The sequence below is a fragment of the Myotis myotis genome, unplaced genomic scaffold (assembly GCF_014108235.1).
Source record: "Myotis myotis isolate mMyoMyo1 unplaced genomic scaffold, mMyoMyo1.p scaffold_m19_p_13, whole genome shotgun sequence".
In the NCBI taxonomy this organism is placed as follows: Eukaryota; Metazoa; Chordata; class Mammalia; order Chiroptera; family Vespertilionidae; genus Myotis; species Myotis myotis.
In genome coordinates this window covers 30,111,783-30,135,391 of record NW_023416317.1, presented here as the reverse complement: position 1 = coordinate 30,135,391, position 23,609 = coordinate 30,111,783, and the positions used below count along the sequence as shown (strand labels likewise).

At 42.4% G+C, this 23,609-nt stretch overlaps 1 protein-coding gene across 8 annotated transcripts in view; it reads left to right on the top strand.

Moving 5' to 3' along the window:
• Nucleotides 1-1,870: 1,870 nt before the first annotated feature.
• PPP2R3A (protein phosphatase 2 regulatory subunit B''alpha) overlaps nt 1,871-23,609 on the top strand; it is a 156,754-nt gene continuing 135,015 nt past the window's right edge. For 3 of the 8 annotated variants that reach the window (XM_036332510.1, XM_036332507.1, XM_036332509.1), the window contains exon 1: nt 2,109-2,845. The gene's annotated coding sequence lies outside the window, so the exon portion shown is untranslated. Of the gene's footprint in view, nt 2,002-2,108; nt 2,846-23,609 lie in introns of those variants that run through there. The other 5 variants (XM_036332506.1, XM_036332503.1, XM_036332505.1 and 2 more) reach the window with 3 other exon arrangements.

Here is a 23,609-nt window from a genome sequence, read left to right as displayed (position 1 = left end):
TTTCCACCAGAGGCTGCTCTGTCCTATTTGCAGGCATTTTACTTGAATAAAAGTTCTTTTACTGCACCCTAGACTGGGGGACTCTTGTTGGTTTTGATTGGTGGCAACAAACTTTTGTTGGCAGTCTCAAAGAAGATACCATAATGCATTTGAAAGGGCTTTTTTAAAACTGGAAAGCAGTATAAAGTTTAAGGTACAATGGACTCTTTCCAAAGCATCAAGTCATCTCACAGAACTCATCATTTTAGCTATTAGAAGAATTGACCTTGGATGAAATTGTTCAGCAGGCAAAACCTGATATATCTCTTCTTCCCTTCACTATAAATACACACACAGCACCTACTTTGTACTAGGTGCTAGTGACACAGTGAAGATAGTCCAGGTGCCCAGAACCAATCTTCACAGGCCATCTACTTCTTGGCTCTTCTCCCATCCCCCACCACTAGGTGCTCCTTACTCATGCTGTTCAGTATCATGATTGATTAACTTATTAAGTTATTTACATATATATATACATATATATACATATAGTAAATATATATATATTTACTAGAGGCTGGGTACATGAAATTCATGCACGGGGGGGAGGGGGGGGTCCCCTCAGCCTGGCCTGCAATGTCTGGCAGTCTGGGGAGCCCTCGGGGTATGTCTGACAACCGAAGTCTGGCTGGCTGGCCCAGCCCTGCCACCTCCATTGCCCCTCTGCTGCCCCCATCATCATTCCCCTCCCTCCACCTGCTGGCATGTGCCTTGGCTGGCCTGGCTCCGCCTGCTTGTGGGCCCCATCCCCGGCCTACAGGTCATTCAGCCATTTGGTGGATTTGCATATTACCCTTTTATTATATAGGATTATATAGATTATTTATCTTTTTAATTGAGAATTTTACAAATTCTTAATTGGAGGTTCCTAATTCTGGGAAAATTTCCATTTTACCGATGTGTTCTTGAAGAGCACATAATTGTGGACAGGTGGTCTTTGAGTTCCTGTGACCATTAGGAGGAGGGCAATTTTATTTTTTGTAATATATTTTATTGATTTTTCTTTACAGAGAGAAAGTGACAGGGATAGAGAGTTAGAAACATTGATCAGCTGCCTCCTGCACACCCCCTACTGGGGATGTGCCCGCAACCAAAGTACATGCCCTTGACCGGAATTGAACCTGGGACCTTTCAGTCCGCAGGCGAAGCTCTATCCACTGAGCCAAACCGGTTAGGCAGGAGGACAATTTTAGGAGGCCCTTCCCAGGCTGTGTCTTCCTGGCTTTTGAGGAGGGTTTTTTTTTGTTTGTTTGTTTTGTTTTTTCAATCAGACCATTTTACTCGGTGTTCATTGATTGGGAAGGGGGTATGTCTCAATAATTGATTAAGTTGTGCATTGGTTTTATATGGCTTTCTGTATTTGTGTTATATCGAACAATATAACAGTTAAAAATAAGTATCTCTTCCAACTGGTTCACTGCTTCACAAAGAAAAGTGGCGCAAGTGCGGGCCACTGTGAGGGTCGGAGTGACCCCCCTGGAATACCCACTCAGTCAGCGGCAGGGCTACCCTTCCCGTTGCCTCCGGCCTCAAAGGAACCATCTAGTCTGCCGGAGGAGGGCCAAACAACCAATGACGATAACAATAATGATAATAACGATCAGAATAACAGCAAATGCGAGAGACTCGCATCTCCAAATAATAGCAAATACTCCTAACAGCCGTCTCCGCGGAGCCACTCAACAGGGGACTGCACCCGCAGCGGCGGCTGCGGCCCTCGCAGCGCCCCTGGCGGCCCCCTTCCTGGCTGGGGTCCGCTGGGCGGGGCGGGGCCAGGCGGGCGGGGCGGGGCGCGGCGCTGAGCCCGCGGCCGAGGGTGGGACGAGGGGGACGGAGGGGCCGGCGGGCGGCTGGGCGGGGCGCGCTCGGGCCTCAGCTCCTCACGCGCCGCGCTCGCAGCTTCACCTCCCGCGCCGTCCGCGAGCGGAGGCAGCAGCCACCGGGGGAGCCGCGGGCACTGAGGTAGGCGCGGGGACGCCCGCCGCGCGGCCTGCAGCCCTAGCGCCCCGGCCCTGCCGGAGGGTAGTGGCGAGGCCGGGGGGGCGGTACGCGGAGGCCGGGCGGGCGGGGCCGGAGCCGAGGGGCGGGGACCGGCCTGGCCGGAGGGGTCGGTGCGGTCGCGCTGCCCTGGCGCGGCGGGCGGAGCTGTGGAGGTCGGGGTGCGAGGCGAGGCGAGGCGGGGCGGGCGCCTCTGCACGCCCAGCTCGGTCCCGGGAGGCGTGGGACCCGCTGACCCCCGGGGCGCCCACCGAGGAGGGAAGGCGGCGGGCGGCCTGTTCCCTCCCACTTGCCGGGCTCCTAGGCCAGTCCGCCCGCGCAGCCCTCGGGAACTCGTTCACCGGAAAGCTGGGCAGAGAAACCCGGGCCAACGTTTTGGAAAGACTGAGAGTCATGTCGTTCGGCGCCGAGGCTTTCTTTTCCTTCCCCGCCCCCTGCCCAGCCTCGGCCCGACTTGGCCAAAGAAGGATGTGTCACCACTCGGGGCCTCGGGCGGGAGCCCCGGTCCGGCTGGGAGCGGGAGCACCTGAGACAAAGGTAACCGGAGGCCGGCCGGACCCCGGCCCAGCCCAGCCCTGCCGCCGCCCGCGGGCCGCGCCGGTGGGTCTCCCTCCCTCCCTCCCTCCCTCGCCGTCCCGGCCGCCGCCTCCGAGGGGCTTGCTCCGCGGGGACCGCTCGATGGAAACCAGCTGGCCGCGCTCGCCGATGATGTTGCATCTGAACTCGGTTCTGCTCACATTACTGTTCCCAAGCCTCCGACTCTGGAAGAGCTTAAGGAAACGTTATCCCGCTTTAGTGGTCGGCAAATGTAAGGGAGCCTAAATGGCTGTTTGTAAATTATAAGGTATTTTCTTATTAGGAAACGGCCTGACAAGCACGAAATAAAAATTCTTAACACGTAAGCAAAAACGTGATTTGTGATGCCGTCCGAAACCGAGGAAGTGTTCCTCCCCAAATCATTCCTGTACAAACCAGCCCCCCTTTCCCCCCTCAACCTTTGGTGCCAGGCATTTTTTTTCTTTGTTCTTCATTAGTTTCAGTCCTCAGTTTCTTGTAAACAGAGCACCCAGTGCTGAGACCCTGAGAATTGCCATACTAGGTCAGAAGCATGTGCATCCAGCACAGCAGGCAGCAGGCTTGTGTTGTAGTAAAACTCATTTCTTTCTTGACGATGCCATTAAAAGAATCTCTTTTTCCTTCCTTTCGGTAGTATCCAGGACTGTCAGTGAAAGCCTTTTAAAAACCTGTAGACCCTTCCTAATTTATACGTACAGTTCATTCACATTTATCGTATCCAGATGACTCTCCTATCCTCTCTGGCAGAGAATTAACTTATAACATGAGATGCTTGTGGGGGGAAAACTTGGATCTTTTTAATAAATCTGGGAGCTCAGAAAGCGAGGGGAAGGGAAACAAAAGTTCCGTCTTTTAAAAACAGAAAATTTTACCAGGACTAACCTGGTTGTTGGGTTCAAAAATAGCTTTATCCATTAACAACCCGAGTATTCATAAGTATTTGCATATTTTTTAAATGCAGGTTAACATTCTGGAGGGTGCAGGGGCTATCAGACTTTTATCCTGGGATGAATTAATATGGCCTTAATGTTTAGCTGAAACCAGCTGCCCTAAGAGAATGAAACTTTTGTTTCAACAAGGGAACAAAGTTGATGAGTAATTTGGGAGTGTGGGGTACTAAAGAGGCACCTGTTCAAGCTATACGCTGCTTTTGAACTCTTCAGAGGCTCCTCATTTTCCCTGGCAAACAATCTCCAGGGACATGGCCCCCACCACCTTTCAATATGCAGATAATATTATGTATATTTTCCCTCTGAAATTTCTTGGCATATGTCTTTCCCTCCCTCCTAAAAATAAACTCCACCACCTAGAGTAGAATTGATAGCCCTTTTGGGCATTATCATTCTCTCTCTAAATGAAAGGGTTTTTTTCCTGGGACCAATAGTTCTTTGTTGTGGGGGGTTATCCTGTGCATTATAGGATGTTTAGAAGCATTCCTGACGTCTACTTAATGGAAACCAGTATTGCCTCTCACCCCCCTAGTTGTGACAGTTAAAAATGCCTCCAAACATTGCCAGTAGTCCCCTGGGAAAGCCCAGATTATGTCCACCAGAGAACCACTGTTCTAAACAGACTGCAACCTTAACACCAGTGACACTACATTGTCCTCATTTGCTTATGTGTTGATTTTATCTACTATGCTAAGCTTGAGGGCAGGAGCAGTCTTACTCATGTATTTAACAGATGCCTGAGGAAGGGCCTTTTTTGCCAGCCAGACACTATTTAGGTAAAAAAAAAAACAAAAACAAAAAAAAACACTAATGTGGTCTTTGCTCTCCTGGACATTGCAATCTAAAGAGTGAGAGATGCATGCATGTCTAATGATAGTTACCTCATTAGAACTGTGATAAATTCTGGGAGAAGTACAGAGTGCGTTGAGTACATAAAACAGGGGTCCTGACCTAGTTTGGAAACTAGGAAATTTTTCTTCGGAAACAAACTTTAAGATGAGTTGTACTCTGAAGGATAAATAGAAGCTATAAGGTGAAGCTTAGAGGGACCACATTCCCACAGAATCAACGGGACCTTTCTGGGAATTCCGAGGCCAGTGTGGCTGGAGCATAGAGAGTGATAGGAGCAGGATGATATAAAATGAAGCTGGGGAAAGTAAGTGAAGGCTACCTCAAGCACAGTTCTCAGTTCAGTCTGCTCATTAGAACCACAAGCAGAACTTAAACTAGCGCTGGGCCATTCTCCAATCAGAATGTCTGCCGTGGGACTACTCCTTCCCTAATTGCCATTTTCCCCACACCTTCCAAAGCGGTAACCACTGCTACTAGTTTCCAGTAACTTATTGTAACAAACAGCTGGGACTCAGGTGGTAGCAGAGGAGAGGGTAAGAAGATGGACATAGGATATATATTTAGGAGGCATATATCTAAACAAATGGCATTCAAGCAAATGCATATTCTTCTTTCCTCCTGTTGTTTACCAAAATGGTAGCATACTAACATTATTCTGTTCTCTGAACAATGTCTTAGAAATCTTTCCATTTCAATATATAGTTTCCTTATTCTTTTGAATGACTGTAATATTCCATTGCATGGATATACCACAGGTTATTTAACCACTCTTTGATGGACATTTAAATTGTTTCCAATAATTTACCATAACAAACAGTACTATGCTTATACCAGTTTATGTGTGTGAATATATTTGTAAGATATATTCCTAGAAGTGGAATTGTTGAGTCAAATGTATACACACACACACAGTTGTAAATATTTGTGTTTGTAAAAGATCACTCTGGTCAAATTGGAGAAAAGGGTTTAGAACAGGGGTGGGCAAACTTTTTGACTCGAGGGCCACAATGGGTTCTTAAACTGGACCGGAGGGCCGGAACAAAAGCATGGATGGAGTGTTTGTGTGAAGTAATATAAATTCAAAGTAAACATCATTACATAAAAGGGTACGGTCTTTTTTTTCAATAGTTTTATTCATTTCAAACGGGCGGATCCGGCGCGGGCCGTAGTTTGCCCACTGCTGGTTTAGAAGGAAATGAGTGAATGTGGGAGACAACTGACCCTAATTAAATTGTGTGCTATAGAATAAATTGTGTTCCCCCAAAATTAATATTTTGAAGCCCTAATCCCCGATGGACTATATTTGAAGATAGTCTTTAAGAGGTAATTAAGATTAAATGAGGTCATCAGACTGAGACCCTAACCTGATAAAATTGGTGGCTTTATAAGAAGAGTAAGGAGAAAAGGCCGTGTGAGTACACAGTGAGAGGCCAAGAAGAGAGTCCTCACTAGAAACTGACCCTGCTGAACGTTGATCTGGAAATTCTATAAATTTATGTTGTATAAACCACCCAATCTATGGTATTTTGTTATAGCAGCCTGAGCTAACAAATACACTGTGGAAAAGTAGGAGAGAAAAGATGGTAGCTGGGATTATGATGATAGCAGAGGAGATGGAGAGAAGTAGATGAATACAGGAGATATATTTAGGCATAATTAATAGGATTTGATTACTGATATGGCACAAGCCATGGGAGGAAGAAATAAAGTGTGAGGATGACTCCCTGAGTCAGGCTTGCCCAACCAGGAGAATGGTGGAGGAGTTGTTGCCTGAGACAAAGAACACTGGAAGGATAAGTAGTGTTAAGGTGGGTTTAAATCAGATTTCACTTTGGGACTGGTGAGCCCCTCAAGTGGAAATGTCATATAAGCATTTGATAATTCAGATCGATAGCCCAGAGGAGTGGACTGAACTGGGGACACAAGTTTTTTAGGTGTAAATTGAAAGGTGTGAATGGAATTACCAAGGGCAATGGGTTGCAAACCTGTAGCCCACAGCTAAATCAGGCTTACAGATGTATTTTGTTTTTCCAATACAATGGTTTTTGTTGTTTAATTTTGAGTTAGTTGCCAATATTTTGTTGTTTTTTTGTTAATACTCACCTGAGGATATTATTTTCCATATTTTTGTTTGTTTTGTGTTTTGGGGTTTTTTTTTAGGGAGAATGGAAGGGAGGGAGGGAAGGAGAGAGAGACTGACAGACATCAATTGATTGGCTCCCCAATGCGTCCCAACTGGGACCAGGAATCAAACTAGCAAACCAGGCACATGCCCTTGACTAGGAATGGAACCTGAGACCCTTTGGTGCATGGGCCGACACTCTTTGCCAGTAATTTAAAATCTGAAGATTTCCCATGAAAATCCAGATTTGGGATTTTTCTTTATAAATGAGAAGATGTGGCTCTACTGAGCCAGCTTTCCCATCTGGCAACAATTGATTGGAGCTAAGTCACAGCTGATTCCAGTTGCTTTCTAGTTCAGGAAAGAGCCCACCACTCCTAAAACTTATGCTTGGCCTGCTTTGCTCATTTAATTCTCAGACCCTGAAGGCATTTAAGTGTGTGGTCCCTGCTCTAGGAAAAGAGTGTAGAACAGTGATTCTCATCTTGGCTGCACATTGGAAACACTGAATGATTAAAAAATAGTATTTCTGTTTACTTGGTCCAAATTATAGCCTTGGATTTTTTAAGGCTCGTCAGGCAATTCCACTGAGCACTGGAAATTGAGAACCATTGATAGAGATTAAGAAGAGAAGAGGGCTCAGGATTTCAAAGGAGTGTAGCAGACCCAGGAAAGGGATAAGTGGCCAGAGAGGTACAATGGAATGGAACGGTCCCTTGCTTGCAATTAAGACATGCAAACTTAACCCACTACACTTAAAGGTGTTTTTAATTAGGTGAGAAAGGATGAAGTTTTAGTTTGCATCTATAATTACTATTTGTTTTGTATATATATGTATATATATATGCTGTTCATTTACTATGTGATGTTATGCACACACAAAAACAGGCATGCTTTACTTCATGAGCCATTTAAAGGATTTTCAAGAGTAAGCTATACTTCATTTTTTTTTCTTAGGTGTTTACTTTAGATCTAAAGTTTAGAATCTAATTCCAGTTTAAGATGTGTCATAAACCTGGCCGGTGTTGCTCAGTGGTTGGGCATCGACCCATGAACCAGAAGGTCACAGGTTGATTCCCAGTCAAGGCACATGTCTGGGTTTTGGGCTTGATCCCTGGTAGGGGGTGTGCAGGAGGTGGCCCATCGATGATTCTTCCTCATTATTGATGTTTTTATCTCTCTCTCCCTCTCCCGTCCTCTCTCTGAAATCAATTAAAAAAAAACCCCACATATTTAAAGATGTGTCATAAAAGGCAAGAAAAGAGTATTCCAAAAAAGATAGGAGTTAAGTAAAGATGTAGACCAAGCATGTCAAACTCATGGTCCGCTCGTGACATGCTTGAAGACTGAAAATGATCTGTTGGATTTAGCAAGATGAAGTCTTTGACCTCAGCAGGAACCATTTTAGATGGGAAGAGGCAGAAAACAAATTGAGATGGGTAAGAAGTAAGGAAATGGAAATGGAAAATGTTGGGAAAATCTTTTGAGACGTTTATCTGAAAAGAGGAGTAGTGAGAGGACGGGTGTCTTATATGTCTCTGTGATAGGTGCTCAGAGTGTGTTGGTTACCCAAACACTTCTAGCTTTTTAGGAAGGTAACTCAGTGGTGCGTGATTACCTCTGTCTCTCATTTCAGAGGGGTCTTGCTTGTATTTGTTTTGGAGATTTTGTGTATTTTCACTAAGGAGATATTTTGCCAGAACTCTTGAGACTCAGCTGTTAGAAATTAGGCCCTTAGTCTCTTTCTTATCTGGAAAGCCATAATGCTCCTAAAGGCCAGCAGTGATCTGGGCTCCAGTGACCCTGACATCATCCTCTCATTGAACTGATGAACAAAGACCAGATTGTTGGCATGTTGAAAATGGAATACTTGGCTATGTCGGAGAATATGTATCTCGCTGTCACATTTCCAGGAGTGTTTTTCGCAGCTGTATTTTTCCCAAATAACTTGATATTGTAACTTGGTTTTCCAGTTGCATGCAAAATTTCTCATACTTTGAAACGTTTTAATTGACGGTGATTAAAGGGTATAGAGAGAAGTTGGAGGAATAGGACCTCGTTGGGCTCAGAGAGAAGGTGAAGAGAACAGTGAACAAACTGGTTTCCAAAAGGTTGTGTGAATGCAGTTACCTTGAAGACCTTGTGTTAAACTCTCTAGAGTGGGTTGTCATTGCAGATGGCCACTACCTATCTGTCTCTTATGCATTTCTGCCCCCTTGGCAACCTTAACCTGGCAAAGAAGGACTTAAAGGTCAGTTTTGCACTTTATATTTCAAATATATATATATATATATATATATATATATATATATATATATATCCTTTCAGAGAGGAAGAGAGAGGCAGAAAGAGAGAGAAACATCAATGATGATAGTGATGATAGAGGATCATTGATCTGCTGCCTCCCGTACACCCCACACTGGGGATCTAGCCCACAACTTGGCATGCACCCTGACCAGGAATTGAACAGTGACTTCCTGGTTCATAGGTAGACGCTCAACCACTGAGCCATGCTGGCTGGGCTGCACTTCATGTTTCTAAGAGCTGTGATCTACCAGAAGAACAAAAAACCATGGGGTCGCACAATGCCAATGATTATTAGTGAAGAATGGTGTTTACTAGTTGAGGGCATAAGCCCCACTGTTATAGTCTTTTCGCAAATAGGAGTATCATCTTGTGAGGGATTAGCCTTCATAGCTACCTTTGGCTCTTCAGTTCGGTGGTTGGTGGTTAACTTCTGTATGACAGATGACTTTGTGACATGAATAGCAAACCTTGGTTTATAAAGGTTTGTACTGGGAGTCTAAGATGAGAAAGAAAATATTTTGTTTAGAAACTCTTGTGCTTAGACAATTGTAGGAATACCACCACCACAAAATACTTAGGTACTTTGGATGGTGGTAGATGGAGGGAAAAGTGGTCCAGAGCTTCTTATATTTGTAGAGGAGACATGATAATTGAGTGGGGTGTGGACTTGCAGTCAGTTCTTGGATGCAAGGCCTTGGATTTGTCAAGTGTGAGCTGTATGAGTTATTTACTTTTATTGAGTTAAAATTCACATAACATAGCCCTAGCTGGTTTGGCTCAGTGGATAGAACATCGACCTGCGGACTGAAGGGTCATGAGTTTGATTCTGGTTAAGGGTACATACCAGGGTTGCGGGCTCAATCCCCAGTAGGGGGCATGCAAGAGGCAGCCAATCAAGACTTCTCTCTCATTAGTGAAGTTTCTATCTCTCTCCCTTCCTCTCTGAAATCAATAAAAATATATTTTTAAAAATTCATATAGCATAAATTAATCATTACAAAGTGTATAATTCAGTAACTCTCAATACATTCACAGTGTTGTGCAACCATCACCACTATCTAAATCCAGAACATTTTTATCACCCCACAAGGAAACCCTGTATCCATAAACAGTCACTCCCCATTTCTCTCCCCCATTCACTGGAAAACAATAATCTACTTTCTGTCTCTATGGATTTGCCTATTCTGGACATTTCATATAAACAGAATCACACAATATGTAACTTTTTGTGTCTGGCTTCTTTCATTTAACATAATATTTGCAAGGTTCATTCATGTTGTAGCATGTGTTCCTTTCTTTGAATAATAATTCCACTGTATGGATAGACCACATATGTTTTATCCACTAATAAGTTGGGGATGTTTACACCTTTTGGCAGTTGTAAATAGTGGTTCTACAAGCATATCTGTACAAGTTTTTGCTCAAATACCTGCTTCATTTATTTTGTGTATATATCTAGGAGTGGAAATTGCTGGGTCATAATAGTAATTCTATGTTTAACTTTTTGAGGAACCACCGAACTTTTCCACAGCAGCTGCACCATTTTACATTTCCACTAGAACTATTGAAAAGTTCCAGTTTCCCTACGTCCTCATCAACACTTGCTATTTTCTGGTTCTGTTTGTTTGTTTGTTTGTTTGTTTGTTTGTTTGTTTTGGGTTATAGCCATCCTAGTGAGTATGAAGTAATACCCATTGTGAATTTGATTTACATTTTGCTAATGACTGATGATGTTGAGCATCTTTTCATGTGCTTGTTGGCCATTTGTATATCTTTGGAGAAATGTCTACTCAGGTCTTTTGCCCATTTGGTCTGCTTGTCTTTTGGTTGTCGAGTAGTTGTAACAGTTCTTTATACTAGTATATTCTAAATACTAGGCCCTCATTATCAGATATATGATTTGGAAATATTGTCTCCCATACTATAGGCTGCTTTTTCACTTTCTTGATAGTATCCTTAGCACGAAGCTTTTAATTCTGATAGTCTAATTTATGGTTTTGTTGTTGTTGTTGTTTATATTTTTAGTGCATATCTAAGAATCATTGCCAAATCCACGGTCATGTCAGTTTACCACTGTTTTCTTCTTGTAAGAGTTAACACTTTTAATTCTTACATTTAGCTCTTTGATCCATCTTTAGTTAATTTTTGTATGTTAGGTAAGGGTCTAACTCCATTCTTTTGCATGTGGCTATTCAGTTTTCTCAATACCATTTGTTGAAAGAAATGTGTGTTTTTATGCATGTTTCAGACTCTGAGTGTTCTCTTTTATTAAGTGAAAGTGATAAAAATACTTGCCTCACAAAGTTGTGAGATTAGAGACGGTATATGTGTAATCACTTTGAAAGGTATAAATCACTAAGCAAATATTTGTGATAATTATTGGCTTGCCACAGATAGCTTTTATTTGTACAAAGCACTTATAAGTTAGTGCCCTTCAGCAACCACCAAAAGTCTTCCATTTTACTGCATAGTGACTTATGACATAACTAGAGGCTCGGTGCACAAAAATTTGTGCACTCGGGGTGGGGGGTCCCTCAGCCTGGCCTGTGCCCTCTCGCAGTCTGGGACCCCTCGGGGGATGTCCACGTGCTGGCTTAGGCCCGCTCCCCAGGGAATTGGGCCTAAGCTGGCAGTCAGACATCCCTCTGGCAGCCCGGGAGCCCTCAGGGGATGTCCACTTGTCAGTGGGGAGCAGGCCTAAGCTGCAGTCGGACATCCTTAGAGCTGCTGACGAGGCAGGAGAGGCCTCCACCTCCGCTGTACTGGCAGCCATCAGCCTGGCTTGTGGCTGAGCAGAGATCCCCCTGTGGGAGCGCACTGACCACCAGGGGGCAGCTCCTGCATTGAGTGTCTGCCCTCTGGTGGTCAGTGTGTGTCATAGTAACCAGTCATTCCCAGTCGTTCTGCTGTTAGGGTCAATTTGCATATTACCCTTTTATTATATAGAATAGAGGCTTGGTGCATGGGTGGGGACCGGATGGTTTGCCCTGAAGGGTGTCCCGGATCTGGGTGGAGTTCCCACTTGGGTGCCTGGCCAGCCTGGGTGAGGGGCTGAGGGCCTTTTTCAGGCTGGCCACACCCCCTTCAAGGGAGGGGTTCCTGCTGGGGTGCCTGGCCAGCCTGGGTGAGGGGCTGATGGCTGTTTGCAGGCTGGCCACGGCCCCCAGCCACCCAAGCTCCCATTGGAGGCTGGCTGGAAGCAGGTATCTGGGATTTATTTATCTTCTATAATTGAAACTTTGTTGCCTTGAGCAGAGGCCACAGCCAGCCAGGGCAGGCAGGAAGTTGGGCTTCCTCCATCGCCGGGGCAACCAAGCCTCCTGCTTGCTCCAGTTCCGTGGCTGCTGGCCACTATCTTTGTTGGGTTAATTTGCATATCGTCACTCTGATTGGCTTGTGGGCATAGCTTGAGCGTAGCAGAGGTGCAGTCAGTTTGCATGTTTCTCTTTTATTAGATTAGACTAGAGGACTGGGATCTTTATTGTACCTCTGAGTACAAAGTCACAGGGCCCCAGATGTAAGAGGTAATTGTAGAGATTGTATCCATCCAGAATTAAAAGTGTATTTTCTTGTAGGGCATGTGTTTGTCAAATTCTATTGCAATTCCTCTCAAATTTGGGAATATCTATTCAAGGTGTGTAAGACATAATTTTCAAAACTAATGTGTTTTCAGGCATAGTGGGAGAGTAAAGGCAGTTCTTTATATTTATTATGCTAAGCAAGCTAAGCCAGTTAGAAAAAGACAAATTCACATGATCTCACTTATAACTGGAATCTAAAGAACAAAATAAACTTACAAACAAAGTAGGGCCAGCAGTTTGGAAACAGGCAACAGAATAACAGACCTGGGGGCCGGGGGGGAGGGGGGGAGGGGGGGGCGGGGGGGAGTTTGATTAGGAAGCGGTTAACCAAAGAACATATATGCGTAACCCATAGGCACAGACTAAATAGCATGGGGAAGACCTGGGATGGGGTGGAGGTTGGGTGGAAGAGGGCAAAAAGGGAGGAAATGGGAGACATCTGTAATACTGTCAACAATAAAATAAAGAATCCTCACATTTCACTGTATCAGCTGGTAAGCTTCTTGAAATAAGACTTTCCTCGTTCAGTGACTAGTGACCCCAGTTCAATCAGCAAATATTTATTAAGTTATCACTATGTGACAGGCACAGTACTAGATATTAGAGATACAATAATACAGGACCAAACTCTCTCTTGAGGCGCCCACTGAAGACCTCCACATTCCTAAATCCATTCAGTCAGTTCTCAGTCTTTCTTTTATTTGATCTTTCAGCAGCATTTGCACAGTTGATTATTCTTCTTTCTTTGCAAAGCTTTCTTCACTTAGCTTCCAGAGCACTGCATTCTCTGGGTTTCCTCCTACCTTATGGAGGTGCTTATATAGCAGTGGTTCTCAACCTTCCTAACGCCACAACCCTTTAATACAGTTCCTCATGTTGTGGTGACCCCCAATTTCATTGTTACAAATTGAACATAATTAAAGCATAGTGATTGGTCACAAAAACAATATGTAATTAAATATGTGTTTTCCGATGGTCTTAGGCGACCCCTGTGAAAGGGTCGTTCGACCCCCAAAGGGGTCGGGACCCATAGGTTGAGAACCGCTGTTATATAGTGTTTTTGCTACGTCCTCATCACCTTTCTGGCCTCCAAAGTTAGAGTGCTGCTTACTCCTCAAATTTCTATTTTTCCTTATTAATCCTGTTTCCTTGGCATTTTATCTAGTCACATGACTTTAAATACCATCTATACATCAACAATTTCACACCAGTGACTTCTAATTTTATCTCCAAGTTAGACCTCTCCTCTCAATCTCATACTCTGATATCAAAGTGTCTACTTGACATCTCCATTTGGAAAACTAATAGACATCTCTAAACTGAACTCCTGATTTTCCTATCCAATACCTGCTCTTCCCACAGCCTGTCCCATCTCAGTAAATAGCAGCTCCATTCTTCCAGTAGTCCAGGCCAAAAACCTTGGCATTATCCCTGACTCTCTTCTTTCTCTTTCACCCTACAATCAGTCTATCCACAAACCCAGTTGGTTCTACCTTCAGAATGTATCTAGAATTGGTCACATTCCACCATATCTACTCACTTATGTGTGGAATCTAAGAAAAACAAAGAAACTCATAGATACAGAGAACAGACTGGTGGTTTCCAGAGGCGGGGGTGGGTGGGAGTGGGAGTGGAACTGTGCCAAATGGGTGGAGATGGTCAAAGGTACAAACTCCCAATTATAAATGGTGTGCAAACAACCATTATATCTCACCTAGATTATTTCTGTAGCCTCTTTCCCTGCTTCTGTCCTTGCTCTCCTAGAGCCTGTTCTCAACACAGCCCCTAAAGCAGCGTTTCTCAACTTGTGGGGCGCGACCCCTTTGGGGGTCGAACGACCCTTTCACAGGGGTCGCCTAAGACCATCAGAAAACACATATATAATTACATATTGTTTTTGTGATCAGTCACTATGCTTTAATTATGTTCAATTTGTAACAATGAAAATACATCCTGCCGAAACCGGTTTGGCTCAGTGGATAGAGCGTCGGCCTGCGGACTGAAGGGTCCCAGGTTCGATTCCGGTCAAGGACATGTACCTGGGTTGTGGGCACATCCCCGGTGGGGGGTGTGCGGGAGGCAGCTGATCGATGTTTCTCTCTCATCGATGTTTCTAGCTCTCTATCTCTCTCCCTTTCTCTCTGTAAAAAAATCAATAAAATATATTTTTAAAAAAAGAAAAAGAAAATACATCCTGCATATCAGATATTTACATTACGACTCATAACAGTAGCAAATTTATAGTTATGAAGTAGCAACGAAAATAATTTTATGGTTGGAGGTCACCACAGCATGAGGAACTGTATTAAAGGGTCACGGCATTAGGAAGATTGAGAACCACTGCCCTAGAGGGACATGTTAAATTAAGTTCTCAGCTCAGAGGCTTTATACTTACTTACAAGGTGCCCCATAATCTAACCTCCCCCTCTTTACCCATCTGACCTCATCTACTACTACTCTCCTCTGTGCTTATTTTGTCTCAGTCACAAATGGTATCCTTGTTCTTCCTCCAACAAACCAGCTGTGCTCCTGCCTCAGGACCTTTGCTTTCCCCTAATAAAGTATGTACAAAGCTCCCTCCCTACCTTCTTCAGATCTTTGCTAAGTTCACTTTTCTCAGCACTCCCTGTGCCCCTTCTGTTTCAAACTCTGCTTCCCAGACCTCTTAGGACGCTGGGTGTTCCCTCCCCCACTCCCCAGACTGAACCATCTTAGACCATCTGGCTCACTGAACTGCCATGAGGACCATCAAGGTAGTTCAGTAAGCCAGAACACCTGGGTGTCTGAGCATTTTGTGGAACCCCAGCTCCAGCCCTCAACTTCTTTTGCATAAGAGAGAAATTTAACTTGTATCTTGTTTGAGCACTCTTGTTTTCGGCTTTATGTTATATGCAGCATAAAAATACTTGTCTCATTTATTTATAGTTTTTATGTTGTAGATACCCATTCTTTATTATATGATCTGGACAGCTAAAAAATTATGTTAAGTATCCATTACATATGATGAAGTTCTTTTGGCTATAGGTGAAATGAAAGGAGAGACCAAAAGATGGAAGGAGGTATAGTATTATGAAAGCAAGAGCTTAAAGAAAAACTGAAGGAGACAGACTATCAGTGAAGATGTATATTTTTGCATGTCATAGAAGTTGATTGGTTTTAAGGAATAAATATCCACTTAAAGTATATAAGTAAAAAGGTTATTTATAGTAAAAATAAACAAAGAACACATCAATTCACTCTAGTTTTATTAGTGCAGTCAGCCATCGTGGAAACTAAACATTCTCTCTCCCTCCCTCCCTCCTCTGTTTTCTCAACCCCATTTTCTCCTGTCATGTTGCTTAGCATGGGTACCCCAAAACAGTGGCTTCAGCCATCAAATCTCTAGGACCTTTAAAACCCAGAGTTTTCAGCTAATTGACAATGTCTTAGCACTTCAATTGCAAATTTCCAGGTGAGATATGATTGGCCTATCCTGCTTAAGTTACTGTCCCAACCAAATTTAATGAGGGGTGCCGAACCGGTTTGGCTCAGTGGATAGAGCGTCGGCCTGCGGACTCAAGGGTCCCGGGTTCGATTCCGGTTGGGGGCGTGTGCCTTGGTTGCAGGCGCGTCCCCACTGGGGGGCATGCAGGAGGCAACTGATCGATCTCTCTCATCGATGTTTCTGACTTTCTGTCCCTCTCCCTTCTTCTCTGTAAAGAATCAATAAAATATATTAAAAAAAAAAAATTTTGATGAGGGGTTAGAAAGCATGTGACACATGGAGTTGTCCCATCTAGCCTGTGGACAAAGCTGGTCTGTAAGAAGTAGTGGCATTACTTGTTTAGAAAGGTTTGTTTTAAAAGGAAATAATTGGTGCTCTGAGCTCTGGGGGAGGGGGTAGTATAAAATATGTACAGCCCCCCCCACACACACACACATACACAAAAAATAAAGATGCTAAGAGTATAGTAGGAAAGGAAAATTGGGTTAGTTTACATGAACCACTGTCCATTCTGTAGCTCTAGGCAGCTTTGTTGCCCTACTAATCTTTACAGATGATTCCCACCCAACAGAAGTTGGGGGTCATAGGAGGTGAGATGAAGAAAATACTAACTTTAGGAATATAACCAAAAATTTTCATAAGATCTCTAATATAATATCTGTCTGGTATAGATAGATACCTTGGGCCAAAGTCCGTTTCCCTTTAACCAGTTAATTGCCATGATATTTTGAATGTAATTAAAAAAGATCCACCGCTTGCATCTATAGATGCTTATGGCATACAAATGGTTAATAGCCTTCAAGGAGTGTACATTGTAGGGATAAATACAGTAACTGTGTAAACTATCAAAATAATTTCAGGTACGGATAAGTGCTATACTAGACATTAAACTGAATAATGGGATAGAGAACAATGAGCTGGTACCTTGGTCAAGGGAGAAGGAGAGGCTGTTGGAGGAAATTAAAAAAGGCCCGCGGGAGAGCAGTGCAAGATGAAGTAAGGGATGTGTAGGCAAATTTCTGGAGCTATATTAAGTAAGGAGTTTAGATTTTGTCCAAATGGGGTGGGTAATTATTAGAACATCTGAAACAGGAGAGCAATTTGCTATAATTTACAGAGTGGGATAAAAAGTAGGTTTACAGTTGTGAATACACAAAACACGGAGTTTATTCTTATATTATTTATTCATTATCGTGTTATTTTCTGTACAAACAATTATAAACCTATTTTTGCCCCAATTTTTGTATTACTCTGGTTATGCTGTTTAGAGAATGACTGGAATATGTAGAGGCAAGAGTGGAAGCAGAGAAACCAGTTTAGAAGGCTGTGACAGTAGTGCAGGTGGTAGGGGATGATAATTTGGGCCAGGATTTTAGCAGTGGAAATAATGAGAAGTGGTGAAAATTGAGAAAGATTTCAAAGATAGGATTGTCAGGTCTTCTGAGTTTATTCTGTGTGTGGCCTACAAATATGGCCTATGGTCATTGCATTTTTATGTACTTCCAAACACCTAACAAGTACCTTGTAAAAGGTCTTTTTGCCTCAATAAGGTACTCTGGTTGTATATAACCAAGCTATCTGGTTGTCTGTCTATACCAGTGATGGCGGACCTTTTGAGCTCGGCGTGTCAGCATTTTGAAAAACCCTAACTTAACTCTGGTGCCATGTCACATATAGAAATTTTTTGATGTTTGCAACCACAGTAAAACAAAGACTTATATTTTTGATATTTATTTTATATATTTAAATGCCATTTAACAAAGAAAAATCAACCAAAAAAATGAGTTCGCGTGTCACCTCTGACACGTGTGTCATAGGTTCGCCATCACTGGTCTATACAGTAAGTAATTAATAACAAATAAACCCTTGCTAGGCATCACCTGCACATTATAGGGACTCTTCAGTCACACGTGTACATGTCAGCTGAATGAAGAACTTTGTCTCAGGTCTTCAGGGTTCTCAGGATTCTCCTTATACCGCTCAGGAAACAGTGTCCCAGGGTTTTCCTCTTACCCCTCAGGATCCTTGAGGCTGAATGACAGTTGTAGGTTGGTGAGGTAGGCTTACTGTGCTCAATTTCCATACCGGCTTCTGGCTTTTTGGTTTGGACCTTCATCATGTCTCCCTGTTTAGCATCTTGCAGTTGAACCTTGCTTTCAACTCTGCTTTCATGTATGATGTCAGAATTCTTTTTCCCAACACCCTTTTCTTCCCCAGCTTCCTCTTCCTCCCCAACACTTCTGTCTTGGTAATGAATAAAAAATTTTCATCCAAATTGTGGCAACAAAGCCCCACTAGAGGTGGTAATTCAGACTTGTGTCCCAAGGGTTGTTTATTTAGTTAGGTTCTATTCTTGAACCAAAAGCATCAGAACCTTTTGCCTGCAATTGTTTTTTAGACAGACAAATGCTTCATATGCTCTTCCAGTGGGCAAGCTCAGAGATTCTCTGGGTCAGTGCAAAAATGAACTAATAACCTTAATTGTGATAAGACCTCACCTAAGATATGTCAAGGTTGATTAAATAGAGGGGATCAGTGGAGCCAAGAAATAAGATACCAAAACTGCACCCAGGATGGAAACTAAGAAATGGGGTAGCAGTGGGTCCTGTTGAGGGACACATATGAAACCTAGAGGAACACATGAAAACTGAAGGTTGTCAGCTCAAAATAATTTGTTTCCTTACCTGGAGATATTTCCATTGGGCTCTTGCCCTGGTCCCCTACCTCAGTATCTGAGTTCCCACATTTAGAAAATACTGTTTAATTCCTATTTTATGCTGTGCCCTGGCTACATGTGGATATGAGGATGAGTAAATTGCAGTGGCTTTCTGATTCATCTCTGCTTCTGCATCCCTGATCCATCACACTGTCACCTGAATCCCACCACCCCCCTTCCTGAGAAACGATAGCAGTGCTGTAAATGCTTACTAAATACTTCGTGAATAAATGGAAATTATTTCTTTCTTCTGTTCAGAGAATCTTTGCACATAATCTTTGTATTTATGTTTTCTCCAAATCAAATCTCATGTTCACTCTTCTGTTAATTTTTTTTCTTGCCCCATTATTTGCAGTTCTTCCACATTAAGAATCCTATGCATTTTTCATTTTCCTCTTGTTGATTTAATCTCATAGGTCACTTGTTCTAAAAATAATTAAGCTTTATGCTTGGTCTTTTGTCATATCTTGTATAAAATCCTATTACTAGATATGGTGGCATTTATGAATATGCTTTTAATTGTGTCCCAGTCATTTTTATTGTTGACAAGCTCATTGTCTTAATTATGCTTATAAAGTTTGATAATATTCTTATAGTCTGAAGTTCAGAGGTAGCATTAACATTACTTGTTGGTTTTTAAGAACATAACTTTAAGTTACTTTAACTTTTATCAATTATGACTTTCTTTTACATGGCTATTTTTGTGTCATATTTCATTATTCACTAATAAATTTGTTAGATTTACAAGCTTTCTGAAAAACAAAATTGTGGTTAAAAAACTCTTTCTACCCAGGTCACTACAATGACTTCAGTATTCTATAGATTTCTTACCTCCTTCCTCCCTCCCTCCTTCTTTCCTTCCTTCCTTCCTCCCTCCCTCCCTCCCTCCCTCCCTCCCTCCCTCCCTCCTCCTCCCTCCCTTCCTTCCTTCCTTCCTTCCTTCCTTCTGTCCTTCCATTCTTCCCTCTGTCCTTCCATTCTTCCTTCTGTCCTTCCTTCCTTTTTCTTACAGGAGCCTACCAATACTTTGAGACATTTCCTTCCCTAGAAGTTGAGACTTCTGAGATTATGGCAGGGACTCAGGTACTGACTTAGCCTAGCTCCTTTAGCCTTAATACAGACATGGTATAGGACAGAGGGACTTTGATGGTACCTGGGCTCAAATCAGTTATTCCACTTTCTATGTGTGTAATAAGATCAAGTTTTTTGTTTTGTTTTTTACTTAGCCCCAGTTTCTTCATCTGTGAAATGGAGATGCTAATCTCAATGTTGCATAAGAATTAAATAATAAATTTAAGTGGTCAGTACAATAACCAGCATCAAAGCATTTTAGAAATGTTAATGTAATAATATTAATCTTCCCTTTGAGAGCCCAAGAGGGATCCCAGTCCTTCACCCATACACCTCCCCCCTACACCTCCCCATATAAAGAATGTAAGCCCAAGCTAAGAGGCCTCAAAGAGGAAACATGCTTAGTTCTCCCTTTCTTGTTCTCTTTCGTTATCTGTTGATGATGGTAGGTATCATGAATTTCTGTAGCAGGTGGTCTCATGCCTGATGTATGACCATTTCCTTAACTGCCAGTAGAGGCCTGCAGAGGGGTGGTCTTACATTGAACTTACCAGTACATTTTTGGTAAATAATACTCCTTCAGATGTATGGTTATTAAAATATACTTTTAGATGTTCTAAAGCAAGGGTCCTCAAACTTTTTAAACAGGGGGCCAGTTCTACTGTCCCTCAGACCGTTGGAGGGCCGGACTATAGTTTAAAAAAAAAACTATGAACAAATTCCTATGCACACTGCACATATCTTATTTTGAAGTAAAAAAACAAAACGGGAACAAATGCAGTATTTGTATTTGCATGTGGCCTGCGGGCCGTAGTTTGAGGACCCCTGTTCTAAAGAGTTAGGGTATGTCATGAGAGAAAGTGGCTAAGATGGGGTAGAAAACAAGATCAACATAATTATCATTGTGGAGAAAAAGTCAAGAAACTAAGAGGCCAGGATATCAGATGGGTTATCTATTTGGATGTTGAAATGAATAACAATTGTAACAAATAGTGTTGAAGTGACAGTGAGCCAAAACCTACAATAATCAAGGAATGAAAGAGACTGACCTTGGGGAGACTTAAATACTGCACTAAGGAAGGGTTGTGGGTGATAGAGTCTAATGATGTGTGACTCAAAGCAGGGAATTTTTGGAGAGGGCAGAGGGAGAATGGACTGGAAGTAGCAATGAGGAACAAGAAGGCACCTACCAGGTCTTATGTTGAAGGGTATGGAAGAGAGGTATCATGTAAGAGGGCGACAGAGAAAGCATCATCCTCAGGGGAGAGCCCAGTTTCCATTTAAGCTTAAAGGAAGTTGAAGAAAGCTTCAGAAATGAGGTCCAGGATATGTGGATTTTGCTGATATCTACCCATGAGTCCCACAGAGCTCAGTGGAAGGGTTTGGATTTCAGGAGATGGGATAGAGGCTTAGATACATACCGTCATCAGTCATTATCATCTCTCCCATGCGTACATCATTAATTCCTTTTCCCTTCTCTCACTTTAGCATCCATGCCTGGCTAAACCACAGTACGATTAAATCCAACTCTTTGCCTGTTCCATGCCTGTAAAATCATACTGCCCAGCTTGCCTTAATTTAATGATGTAACCTCAAGCAGACTTGTAATGTTGCTTTTGTAAGCTAACAAGTTAGCCTGCCACAGTTCATGTATGTTGGTGGAAGACACAAGACTTCTGGATCAGGGACAAAAGATAGTTTATTACTTAACAGCAGTACCAGTAGCCATAGCAACAGTGTTTTGTACTGGTTCTCTGAGTCCAGTTACCTTCAAGGCAATGTGAAGGGAGCCAATTTGCACTTGCACACATGATGGGTTGTATTATTAGAAAGGAAGCCTGTCTGAGAGAACCGAAACCTTTTATAATGGGCATGCCATCTCTTTGTTCCAGAGGGGAACATTATCATACTAGACAGTGATCCTGTGCTCCAGAGGGAAATACTACCAAGTCTTTCAAGGTTGTTGCTATACAACATTCTTCTTCTTCTTTTTTTAATCTTCACCCAAAGACATACTTAGAGAGAGGAAGGGAGGAGAGAGAGAGAGAAAGAGAGAAACATCGATCTGTTGCCTTTCGTACACTCCCTTATGGGGGGTCAAACTTGCAACTTAGGTGTGTGCCCTGACCAGCAACCGTTTGCTACACAGTACATTGAACCAACTGAGCCACTCAGGCCAGACGCTTTACAAACTTTCTTGAAAAGATAGTCTAAAACAATTATATCATATATCATGACTATCAGGTGAGTCAGTGCCTCACTTGCAATGTGTGCAGAAACATGAGAGGCCATGGAGAATTGTCTCACAGTTCCTCCCTCTCTGGTCACTTCTTTTCTATCTCCTCTGCGGATTCTTCCCCAAACTCTAAATCTGTACTGGGCAGTACTGTAGTCACTAGCAACATGTAGCTATTTGATTAAATTTTCAGTTATTCAGTTGCAACTGCCATATTTCATGTACTCAATAGCCATATGTGGGTAGAGGCTACCTATTGAATGTCACAGATACATAAATATTTCATCATCACAGGAATTTCCATTAGGGCTACTCTGCATGTGTACATACCCCTGCTCAGCCTTTACATGTTTCTTTTTGTATTCCTTTACAGAAATATGGAATCTTATAGAACAAGATTTATTATAAAATAAATATTTCTGTTTTCCCTCCCTTGGTGATCTCATCTAGTATCAAGACTATAAAAATAACTCAAAATTGTGTCAGCCCAATTATCTCCCCTAAAGTCAATATTCAATTCTCCAACATCCTTCTGTACATCTTTACCTGAATGTCTAATACGCATGTCAGAAGTAACATTCAAAACAACTACCGACCTTTCTTGCTGTCACTACTTCCTCAGCCACCAACAAATCTGTTCTTCCTTTTGTCTTCCCAGTCTCAGTTCATATCAGTTCTCTTCTTCCAGTCAGTTGTTCAAGCAAAACAACAAACAAAACAATGATTTTTTTAAAAAACTAACCTTTAGATTCATCCTTGACCTCCCTCTTTTCCACAAAACCTGCTCGTTTGTCCCATTGGCTCTTGTTTCAAAACATATCCAGTATCTAACTACTTCTCATCCTTCCCCTGCTACCACCTATTCCAAACCAGCACCATTTTTTGCCTGGATTATTTCAGGTAAATTTGGTCTCTCCACTCTTGTTCCCTGTAGTCTATTCTCATCACAGTAATCAGAATGATCTTATTAAAAATTAATTCAGATCATTACATTTCTCTGTTCACAGTTCTTCAGTAGCTTCCCATCTCAAAGTCAAAGTCTAGTCTCACTCTTGCTAAAACATTCAAGACATGCTTCCACCTCAGAGCCTTTGTAGTTGGTGTTCCTTCCATCTCTTCCTGCCAGTGTAGCCACACACATTTTCCCTCATGATACTGTCTTAATTGTCGTATAGAACGACCCATATCATGAATTTCTGTTTCTTCATGGTATTGATTAACTTATTTCTCTATTGCCTGTTTTTGCTGTAATTGGACATTAGCACTAAAAGATTGATTAAAGCTAAATATTTTTGGCAAGAACACTCCATAAATGATACTCTATACATTGCATCATATCAATAGGTACATATAATCTGATTATTAAGGTGTTAAGGTGGTGACTTTCAGATTCCTCCATTATAAATTTACATTTTTACCTTTGTAGTTATCAAATATCCAAAGGGTGAATTATAATTTTTTAAATCCTGTGATTTTTAAGGACATTTTTAGCTGTTAAACTCTGTCCCTTTTTTTTTCAAATAAAAGATGTTTTGGAGATCTAATATATAAAACAGATAAAAGCAGAGCTATTTTGGGGGCAGTGGGAAATGCCTAGTATTGGCAGCTTCCAAGGGAACTCTGACAAGCACAGTTTGTAACTCACAGAGCCAGGCCAAAGGACAGAGGCCCAGAGAG